The sequence below is a fragment of the Manduca sexta genome, chromosome 22 (assembly GCF_014839805.1).
Source record: "Manduca sexta isolate Smith_Timp_Sample1 chromosome 22, JHU_Msex_v1.0, whole genome shotgun sequence".
Taxonomy (NCBI): domain Eukaryota; kingdom Metazoa; phylum Arthropoda; class Insecta; order Lepidoptera; family Sphingidae; genus Manduca; species Manduca sexta.
In genome coordinates this window covers 10,341,999-10,354,014 of record NC_051136.1, presented here as the reverse complement: position 1 = coordinate 10,354,014, position 12,016 = coordinate 10,341,999, and positions in this window count along the sequence as shown.

Sequence of the window (12,016 nt, the reverse complement as noted above, 5' to 3'; positions counted from 1 at the left end):
CTAAGTTAACAGCATTATAGGGATAAATAAGTTTTATTCGTTTCGTTTAATTTCTATTTTATAAAAACGTCTAATAATTACCTACTTGAATAACAATCTTATTTTATTTAATATCTTGGGATATGATGTTAAAGATTTTTAATACTAATTATTTGCAGTAAATTGCATTTGCAACATTTAATATGAAAATACGATCGCTGACGTAGACACGATCTTTTTGTAACTCATGCGAAATATCGAAAGGCTGTCAGTATAAAGTAGTAAGTACTCTTGACTGATAGGATGTGTCATTATTTATTTGTGACGAATCGTTAAAAACGTTCGTGAGAGCGTTTGATATTGAAGAGCACTCGATCCCGAAACTAAGGTCGAATTTCGAAAGTACCAGAGAAAATGTTATGTCTCTGAAAAGGTGATAAGCAAAACTAGTAAAAAAATTACCATATTTTTTTATAAAGGGTTCCCATCGACCATTGTAATAATAAAACTAAATGTGGTATAGCTCTACTATATTATTTAATTTATTTAAACACATCACTATTACTGTTATAAAATAAAACTCCGTTATTCAATCTCAAATAATATCAATAAACACTAACCCATGCATTTGTTTACTTGATTAGTCCTTGGTAAGGTTATTATTGTTTATTTTTATTTATTGCTACTAAAATATTGCTCTGATTCGGAGCCATAAAGCGGCAATATTTGCAATACGTCTGATGTGGTTTTCTTGTCTATTCTCACATGATTGGTTCGAATTAGTCCCGAACAAATGGACAACAGACTTATTGTTACTAAGTGGTTATTTTCACGCGAGTAAGCTCTCACAAATCGTCAGATTTTATCTATCGACACCTATTTGTTGTACTTACAAGTTCGATTGTTCAATGGTTTAAGGTTTTATAATTTTATTTATTATGTACTAGATGTTGCTCGCGGACTCGACTGCGTGAAAAGCCTTTTCCGCTATAAAATCCTTAAAAATGTTATGACACCATTGATGATGATTAAGAAATACATTTTTCCCATAGCAAATTATAGGGATACAAAGTATCATATGTGTTAATGCAGGACACGGTCTACCCGTGTACTAAATTCCATTCAAATACGTCTAGTTGTTAATGCGTTTACTTCTTACAAATATAAACATCCAAATAATTTCACATACTCCCGCATTTGTAATATTATCTCCATTACAAGACTCGCTTAACATAATATAAAGTCATAAGTATAAACAGAAGTTTATAATGAGCCTCCACCCCAAGCAACTACAGGTGTTTTTAACTAAAAATTCACACCAATTTTGATTGCACGCCCGGGTATCAAGTCTCAACACTTATCGGTTTCGTAATTTAAAAATATTTCCACTAAAGCTAAGATGATGTATTATATAATAATGTTTTATACAAATGGTAATTACAATATTAATATTACTAAGTAGTAGTAAAAATTTCTAGTAGTTTGTACTAACGATGCTAACTAGTAATTAATAATATAAAAGATACTTGAGAGTTGAATAATATGTTCTTAAGGATTTAAGTTTAATCACATGATGTACTGTAAATGGAAAATCATAGATGTTTTGTTATTTTTTCTTTGCTTATAAAATATAACGCGGATGTTGTCATCGTTTATCATGAGTGAAATGTGGTGGTGATATCCGTTAACTGATAGTATTTATAGCAAAAATAACCGTCCCGTATCTAAGCAGACTTATATATAGAAGTCTTATAGAGTTTTGTGGCAGGAAAATCGTTAAGATAAAACCTTAATAAAATTAGACTCAATACAATAAGTTTAGAGATAGTTAAGCCGTTAGAACAATTTATATAAATATTACAGAATAAATAAAATGAATTTTACAAAACTGACACTGAAATCGAATGGTATTGTAATGTGATGATGTGCTCGTTATCAGTGCAAAACGCGGTCTTTACACGAAATATCGGGCCCTTACATGCTTATCTCACCCGTCGATACCCATAGAAAGGGTCTTTCAATAATTTCGGCCCTATACATTTTAAGAATATTGAAATTTCTAAGAACCCTTTTTCGAATGCTTCACGGAATAAGCCCATACTTAATCGGCTCTATAGTTAAATACAAAGAATCGATTTATCATTGATTTTGATAGGAATATGTCTTGAGTCTAATTATTGTTTATTTATCCTTTCACGGATACTTTATTGCATGTGACATTGAAATAAAAACTATTTAAACGGATTTTATCGCGGTTTTTTATATTATTATTTTCTCCCGACGTTTCGAAGACTTTGCAGCCTTCATGGTCACGGGGGGGACCCCCCCCGTGACCATGAAGGCTGCAAAGTCTAACATTCGCGTAAACATAAGAAATCTTTATTGCATGTTTTATGACAAGGGTAATTAACTGTTTTTAATTTCTAATACAAATGGAATTAAATGTATTTTGGTTTTATTATATTTCATTATCAATAAGGCATGATAATGTTTAATTTTTCATAAGTAACATGACCGTGACGGCAGCGCGGCATCAGCACAAAGTGGATCGAGCAAGGGCGGTGTCTACACTTGACAGACTGCCAACTAGCGTCATTGATGGTATGACGACGGACTGTCAATGTCAACAGCCTCTCCGCTTGTCATTATCATTTAGGAGATTCGGAATATTAAACTGATGATATCAGGGGCGAACACTATACTAAAGATACGTTATAAATTTACAATATTCGAATATGTTTGAATTTTATTCTAAGGTTATTAAAATTACACAGTAGTCTTTTTAGTATTCGCTTTATCAGAAATAGAATAGAAATCTCATTTTTTTTCGTAACATACTAATGACTAACTTATGCTCGTTATTGTATTCCCGGGATAAAAAAAATAGCCTATGTGCTATTTCAGACTATATTCAATTTGTGTGCGAAATTTTATCAAAATATGTTCGGCCGTTCTGGCATGATTATGTAACAAACATCCGTTCAATCTTTCGTATTTATAAATTTAAAGGTTCGATTGTAGCGGTCCTCAAAACCTCGTTTAAAACTGTTAGGTACTTTAAGTAGTTCATATATTTAAAAAAAAATTATACGCGTAAATTTACTCATAATATACATACATACATACATAACATCACGCATTTTATCCCCGAAGGGGTATGCAGAGGCGCAACTAGGGCACCCACTTTTCGCCAAGTATGTTCCGTCCCATGATGTGATAGGGGGCGAGCCTATCGCCATATCGGGCACAAATTCCAGACTCCGGGCTGATACTGAGCAGAAAAACCCAAATATCACTTTGCCCGACCCGGGATTCGAACCCAGGACCTCAGAGCGCTATTGTACCGGACATGCAATACAACTACGCCACCGAGGCAGTCACATAATATAACACGAATAAAGTCATACAAATGAAGAGCTTTAAGCAAAAAATCATAATACGAACGTGAGTAAAAGCAGTCCCGTAGGAAACTGACATAAAAGATATATCTCATGTAATGGTACGACAAAAAGCGCTTCAAATGGCCTAACATGAACTATATCTGTCGTTTAAACGTGTAAAATGTTTGCGGTTGTGAAAGAAAAAACTGTGACATAGTTCATAACACGAGCAGGTCTATGTTAGTTATTTTACATGGCTTTTCGATCTGTAATGAATCTTCAAGATTGGACTTACTGTTAATTGAAATCTTTTATGACGAACTGGACATTTAATCTACTATAAAATAAGAACACGAGATCAACTCCCGCACCGAGTCAAATATTTATTAATTTAAAGTTAATTTATCGTAGTTATCTCTGATCTAGGTAGTATTTTAAAAGTAATATCTCTCTGCAATTAACATTCTATTACTTTCTACTATGTATACATTGAAAAACCAGAACAGAAATCTAACAACAAAACGAACACAGCCATTTTTAAAATATTTTTCCATCCAAAGTTTATCCGATATAACAAGCGAGATCCTAAACAGCACTCGAACTAAGTTCCGCGTATAGTCGAACAGTTCCTCGCGTTGCTGGCATGCTTCACGCCTTGCTCAAGGTACTACCTACGTTCAACGAGGGCTCCATTCCACCGTGAGACTTCAAATAATGCGATAAAAAATGCAGGAATGTGAACGGCTGTTTTTACTTACAAATATATTTTAATAAATACATAAATATATAAGAGATCACGTTGATTGATTTATATTTATTATTGACTAACTAATGACTATGTTATATGCATGTATATTGCATTTAGATGCAATGTTGGCTGTTTGGCACGTCGCAAAAGCGATTCTTACGGTCTATTTTATTTATGAGCAGGGAATAAAACCTGTGCACAACATGTCTTGCATGAAGTAAAATGCATTTTTCATGCCATGTTGAACCTTTTGACTGTTATCTTTAAGGTGAAAGAGCTCTAACAAAACGTATTTCACTCGCACGTAGATAGTGCTCGTAAATTAACTTAGGGACGCTGTGCAGGGCTAAAAGGCTTTATTTAAATTGCAAAACTTGTAGAAAGAATTAAGGTATGTTTTTATATGTACAAAGGTAAAAGAAAATGTTTGTAGGCTTTCGCAGGTGTTTTACTTTACATATATAAGGTTCATGTTAATTTCAAAAGGCCTCTTCTCTGTTACCATACATATTTATGTGGTTAATATGGTCCACATTTTATTATTATAGTCTTATTAACGACAGCAAGGATAATTTCTTGAAAAAAGATATTCTATTAAAAACAACACGCACGCTCAGTAAGGAAATAAGTATAGCGCATCCTTTGTTATTTTTATTGGACTCAAGTCTATCTCTTCGTGTACAAAAAATTCAAGTCATATTAATATTTAATTTTATAACGATTACATTCAGATTAGGTTCGAAGAAATTTTGAATAGCCAAGCTCGAATAACTTGAAGTGCTGGTTAGAAATTATTCCATTAATTCCAAACTCAAATAAACTCCCTGAAATTTCTAGCACTAATGAATTCCATCATCTATTAAATCATATTTTGTTCATCAATGTGGTATTCTGCGACTAGAAGTTAGGGCTTCATTCTGTTATGCATTCGTTACTTTTAACATTTACTTAACTCGAACGTTTACTCCACGCTCTGCCCGCATGTAAGCCTATTAACGGGATAAAAAATAGTCTATTACACTCACGAGTTATGTAGCTTCCTATTTGTGATATAGGTTTCATCCCGTATTTAACTCTTTAGAGGATGAATTTTCAAAGTTCCCTTCTGCGCACAGTTAATCAAGGTAACTTTATATAAAATTTTATGCTTCTAGACCCAGCAGTTTCGGTTGGGCGTTCATGGATCAGTCAGTTTCTTCTTTTATTTTTCATATATAGTATAGATGTTCTGTCAAGTCAAGAGTTCCCAATAAAACCAAAATGTAGGGGGTAAATTAACATGCTCAAAAACGGCGTATACGGTATATTTAAAAGAGAAACTACATAGTAAATATCTCGCTATAAATATATTTCAGTCATTATGCATGATAACAGACAACTATAGTAGGGACAATTGTTTTGCCCAAAACTATAATTTCCTGTACTAAGCGAACCAGACCCTCGGAATATGCCCCACAACACCCAATCTCAAGTTTATGCATTAACTTGATCCGAGATATTGATTTAAAATTACTTATAGCTTTAGAATTACTCTACAGTCTACAGTATCATAAAAACAAATAGAGTCGATTGATTAATCAATAATATAACTATTAATAGTAGTAGTGTAGTGTTCTACAACGAACTATACTGTTTAATGTATTTTAGTATAAAATACAGATATTAAGTCAAAAATTCCATTCGTGCTGAAAACAACATCGATGACAGGGATAGTTCCTAAAATTCTTAAAACAGCCGGGAAGCTGAGAAACAGCTTTAACTTTCTGATTAGTAAGTTAGAACATTACAAGAGACCTTCTTATCAGAAAGGCTAAGTTTTGGTTAAATATATCAGAACTGTTGATAAAATTATATGTAACCACACTTGTATTGGTGCCACACTGAAAAAAAACATTTTGCATAATCCATAATGCGTATGCTATTTTTTTACATAATTAAATAATAAACGGACGATTATTCATAGTTGTGCACTTTGGCATCATGACAGCGGTCAACTCGCAAATTGTCTGCATGAGCGATGACCTTTACATTTTATCACTGGACATAAAAATTTGACAAATATTGCTCATCAATCTTGTAGGTGGCCTTGAAGTTATCAAAACAGTTAATTTATAAAATTTTGTTTTTTTATGATATTTTTTGTAATAAATTATAATAAATCATTTCAAATTTTATTTTTCGAAACCAGAAGCAAGATAAATCGCATATAATCTTCACGGCAATAGTTCCGAGTTACATGGCAGCAGTAAGCAAATTAGGCAATCCGATATTAATTCAACCAATATCGGTTTGCAGTATAAATAATCTCATAATAGCTTTAAATCTGCATTTCGGTATCACTGCGGATGTGTTCCAATTTGTTCGGTTTATTTCGAAACTCTTTCATAAACATAAGTCCTTTAGTAGATATAATAAAAAGTTAAATATATCTGAAGGTTCAAGGAATTCGATTTAAAATCTTAATCTGAGAGGAGTTCTTGACTTTGATGGTAATTTAATTATAAACATTTTTTGTTTACATTCCTGCTGAGAATATTGTTCCGCAGAGCTAAACTGACGGTCTGGAACCGAGTTAACGCCAAAACTAGCAAAGATTTATGATCTCGCGAGAGTTTCTACAATGTCTTATGCTTCGTTAAGAAAACATGTGCAGATTTAGAGGTGCAGTGCAATCCGTAGTAACTATTTGTCATTTAAATTTAGACAGTATTATTTTAACTGAAATACACGCATCTATAATAATCTACTGTTGTCTTCTCAAGTTTGAGAGCTAATTGATCGATTTTGTGAGTTTGTGATTTTAAACGTTTTTTTTCCAATGTGGGACGTCAATGGGTAACCCATACTTTTAAATTTATAATTATATCGTATATTTTCGGGAATTGTTACTTCTCTTCCATTTTTGATAAACCCAACTAAATTCCCAAGATTTAACGTATTCAAGTATTGTTACACTTAACAAATACATAAGTTTCTCATAAATTATTCTGGTTTCTTAAAAGTTTCGATTGTAATTTTTCCGGAAGGGCAATAGCACATCTGCGCAATGCCCTTTATACCCTTCAGTCGCGCCCCAAACGTCTCTCCCGAAGGAATTTACCCTTTTCTTCACTAAAAACAAATACCCGTGTCCACCAGTGTACCTGACGCGGCCGCATAATATTCTAATAATATACCCAAACGTATACGCTGTAACGTATTCAAACATATCGGTGGAGGCCATAGGTGGAGGCCCTGCTATTTCTTTTCCATGTATAAATTTAGGAAACGTTTCAGCTCTTCGATTACTTAATTTTAAGCATTGAATCTTTTGTAGCAGGATTACAAACTTCTTGAAATTCATTGTACCATAAATATTTATTTGCTCACGTCAATCATTGACAAATTAGAAATACACAAATTGGGCGCTAACTTAAAATATGTGAATAGTGAATACTACTAACATTTATATGAAAGCAATTTAATAAAATATGTCGTGGTTATTAGTTAATAAAAAAATAATCGAATAATCAGTATACCTATGCAAAATATATATTATACCATCATGTCCGGATAGAAAACATGAAAAATAATGGGATGTGTAAACTTATCATACAAAATATTCAAAACAATTAATATTATGAAAACAAAATAATGAAGATGAAATTATGCATTCCGAAGACTCAGTTCCCACAATGCCGGCTACCGGAGGATATCAATTGTCGCTCCACAACGAGAAACTTTTTGACGTCAGCGGTGGATTTCTACTTATCAATAATCGGCAATACTTTAGTAATCATTGGGTATTTAATAGGTAAACAGAATACGGAAGATTCTTACCAATACTTCTACGGAAACGTTTTGATGTTATTCGGACATTTTCTTGCAATGATATCAGATATCTACACTGTTGTCCAAGATTACCTTTACCTTCGCAATGGTCGCAGAGATTTTACTACGAACCGTTACTTCATATTCGCAAACATTCTGTCTCTTCTTGGAGAATATCACGAATTCAGGAGGACGCTTCGTGTCACTTCAACTGTATGAAGAATGGGAAAATCATACCAAATGTTAAATATAAAGACAGCAGTAGAGCTATACCTCCCGTACATAGGGCACTGCATGATGGCTTTGGGATACATTCTCGAACAGTTTGAGAGTGTGGAACCGCCTTTGCCGAGTGCTGTAGTTCTTGTAGGTCATCTGTGTGTTCTCTCAGACCCGCGCACTCTTTCTCCTGAGCGGCCTAACGTCCAAATTATAAATTTAATATTCTTAATGAGTAATATATTGGTTTTTCTTTACGATTTCTTCGTATCTTTACAATTTAATGTTCCCTTAATACGCGATTTAGATCCCTACATGGGTTAATATGTACACATGTTAAATATATCCATTCATGTGTTTGAAACAAAAAAACGAACCTTTTTGTTTAGTTTACTTGTAATATTATGTTATTTTTTATAAATGCTGAAATAATGAATAGCGATAAATATTTTTTTGGCGACAGATAGTAAATGAGACATGATTAAAGTATAAGAGAATTTTAATTGGCTGTGATAATGTTGGCACAAGAAAATGAAAAGTCTACTGCGGTTGGTGAGTAAACTATTTTTTAAGGGACGTAACGTCTTGAATCTCAAACAAAGTATTAACCATCTTGAATTATTGAACGTGGTGAACCGCAGGCTGGTTTATTAGAGGAGAGATCGAAGTCTGAGTTGACAATTTGGCACATTTTGTAACAAGCAAAGAGTGCTTATGGTTACAAGAGTCCTCGGTGCCGCCAATGAAGCCTCACAATCAAGGCTTTTGTCGTCGCTGTAAAGAATAAAAATTAAAGCTTACTCCACACAAACAACTTTATTATTTCATCAGATTTCGGTTTTCGTTAGAAGTAACCTGTGTGTACAATTTTTATTAATGTTTAAACACAAACATAGTATAAATCTATTTTATCCCTTATTGCGTATAGGTACATTAGGTTTCAGCAACAAATTAGGAGAGGGCTTTCATCACATTACCGATCCTTTTTCCAAATTAATGGTTTGTCGTAAATATGTCGGCTACGTACATTGAATGCCCAAGTTCCGATACAAATAGTACATAATATAGAACAGGAAGTGTTCGCGCGCAGCATAGGAAAAATACTTTAGGGTAGATTATACTGCACTGCCTTCACTGCTAAAACAAATAATTAATTTAGATGGGTTTTAAATCTCTTAATAATATCGTTATAAATTTAATTTTTTTGTTTAGTGTTGACAGCATTTAATAAAATATCTATTAATCATGCCTCATTTTGTACATAACTTATGACGAAAATCATAGAATTGCCCGCACATTCACTTTACGTAACAACAAATAAACTTCAACGTGAAAAACAATTAGTATTTAGAGAGTAGAAGAAAATGTGACCAACAATAAAGTTTTAAAAGAAAGTTCCAAACAAGCTGCAAGGCGGGTAATGCGAGTTCTCGTATATTTCTATTTGTTTTTCAACATAGAGCGGCCATGAGTGTCGCTCTAACTCGCTGTTATGCCGAGAGTTTGGGTCAGTCGTGACTCGCGTGTCTGCGATAACTTCTCACTTACTATATCATTACATTATCGGAGTAACACGGACAGAAGATGGGTACGTTGATATTGGGAAAAGGGTATTTCGTGCCTATGATTTCAGTTGAAACCTATAAACTTGTATTATAACTTAAAAAACGAACTGACGAAGGGTGGATAGCTGTTAAAAGAGTGCAAGTTTTCATAATGAAGCTGGATTTTTTAATTATTTAGCAACTCTAATTTTGAAATTCTATATTTATACGCTGATATTTTAATTAAAGTACTACATATAAATAAATAGTTTAACTATAATATTTAGGCAAGTCTGCGCCGAAAAACCTTAACGATTCCGAAACTATTAAAATTATGTATCTACCCAACATAAAAAAATAATGAGAAACCGCTTCATACTCAAGCATCAAACTTGCTAGACATTTCTAGAACATCTGTACATAACATGAAAAACGTTTAAAGCAGCAGAAACCTTTGTCATGTAGACAAATCAACTTCCCGGTGAGAAACTAATTTTCATCAACGACACGCACAGTCGACATCCGACTGTGCAAGTAATCGGAACTGCGCACAAAGCTCGTCACGTGATGTCACAACTCTAATGAACAAGGAAAATAAATAAATGGAACTAAGTATGTTAAAACTGATTGATGTGATATCATACATTTGTATATTGCAAATGGCTGAGAGCTAGGAGAGTCGTTTAATGATCACTACCGCCCGTGAACACCTACATGGTAAAACGAATTCTGGTAACACATACCTCCTAAATTAGGATAGAGAAGACTTATTGGATCTCCGGTAATGGCAACGTTATTGCATCGTGGGGTTAAGGAGGTAAAATAGGGTCGTGGGGGAAAGATGTAAAATCTATGAGACCATGATTTGGTATTGACCAATTCTCGTTGCAGACGAAACTATGTTCATTTTTTTTGTCCAACAGACTTGTAAATATGAAATATCCTTCAATATTTTACACAATTACCAAAATCCAAATAATATGTTAAATAATTACGTATAGAAGTTCCCGTTCCTTAAACATACAACACAACGTACTTATCTCAAAGAAATACCCAAAATCGTTAGCTCATAATTCGATCTCTGTCTCCATTAAAGCCATCAATCAAACAGATAAGCCAAGATGAGCCTTCTATTACAAAGTTAATCTTCTTATGTTGAGATAACCCGATTGTGAATCCAGATTTGTGTATTGCTATTATAAAATGGTTACAAAAAAATATGGTTGACGATATTTTAATAACATTTGCTGTATCTCAAATACCAAACATTCAATTAAAATAATGACACGTTTTTAAAATTAAAAATAACTGTTCCAAACGAAGTGTATCAAAATCCTTAAATAGGATTTATCAAACACCTTTTTCCATAAAATACTTCAAAAGGTTACTTAAATGGATTAGGACGTAACATCGCTGGCGTTAACAATTTATTAATCGAATTTTGTAAAGGTACGTCTTCATTTCGAGATGAAAGTGTCTTGAACTATTACAGGTACCATAGACCGGACGGAGTAAGTTTAATGAAAATAAATTCAGGTAATCCGGCTACAAGAAAAGATTTATATACTAACCTAACTAAATTTATGTACCAACATTTTATATACTAGTTTATTGCTACCTACATAATCATTACAAAAATTATAAAAATAGAAAACTGATTAGAAATTACTGATATATCACAGTGATAGGCATTTCGATTTTATTTACATATAGGCACCTACCTAAATAGGCTGTTTGAATATAAATCGAAGTCTAGATTCGAAACGGAAGCAGCATGACAGCAATCAAATCAGTTTATATGAAGGCGCAATCATCGGATGTCGAATTGCAATTAGATTTGCACATACGAAAGAAGCGCCAACTACGATTGATTGAGGTCATGTGCAATTTGTATCGTATTGTATAATAAAATACGAAGCACATAGTTGTTTACGCAAAGTTTTACTTCGTTGCCGCAGTCTGTGCATTATTTTATGTAAGTTTAACAAAATAAAGCAAAACTTCAACTGAGTAGTTAATTAAATCTAATATTTAATATTATGTTCTGGGACATTACTGTTAATACTTTCGTTTCGAAATGAGTTTTGTGATATGTAGACTTCGATTGAATTTAAAAATCAGAGAGTTAATAAATTCGGTACTATTTTCCGATATGATTAATTAAAATAAGCTGCATCCAATTTGTTATCAATTAAATCTGTTGCAAATAAACAAACAATAAAAATATTCAAACAACACGGATTTAGATATTTAAAATTAGAAACATACAAAAAACTGAATTGTTATGAATATTCTTTTTTTTATTTCATTTGTCTGAAATTTGCTTTAGTAAACAT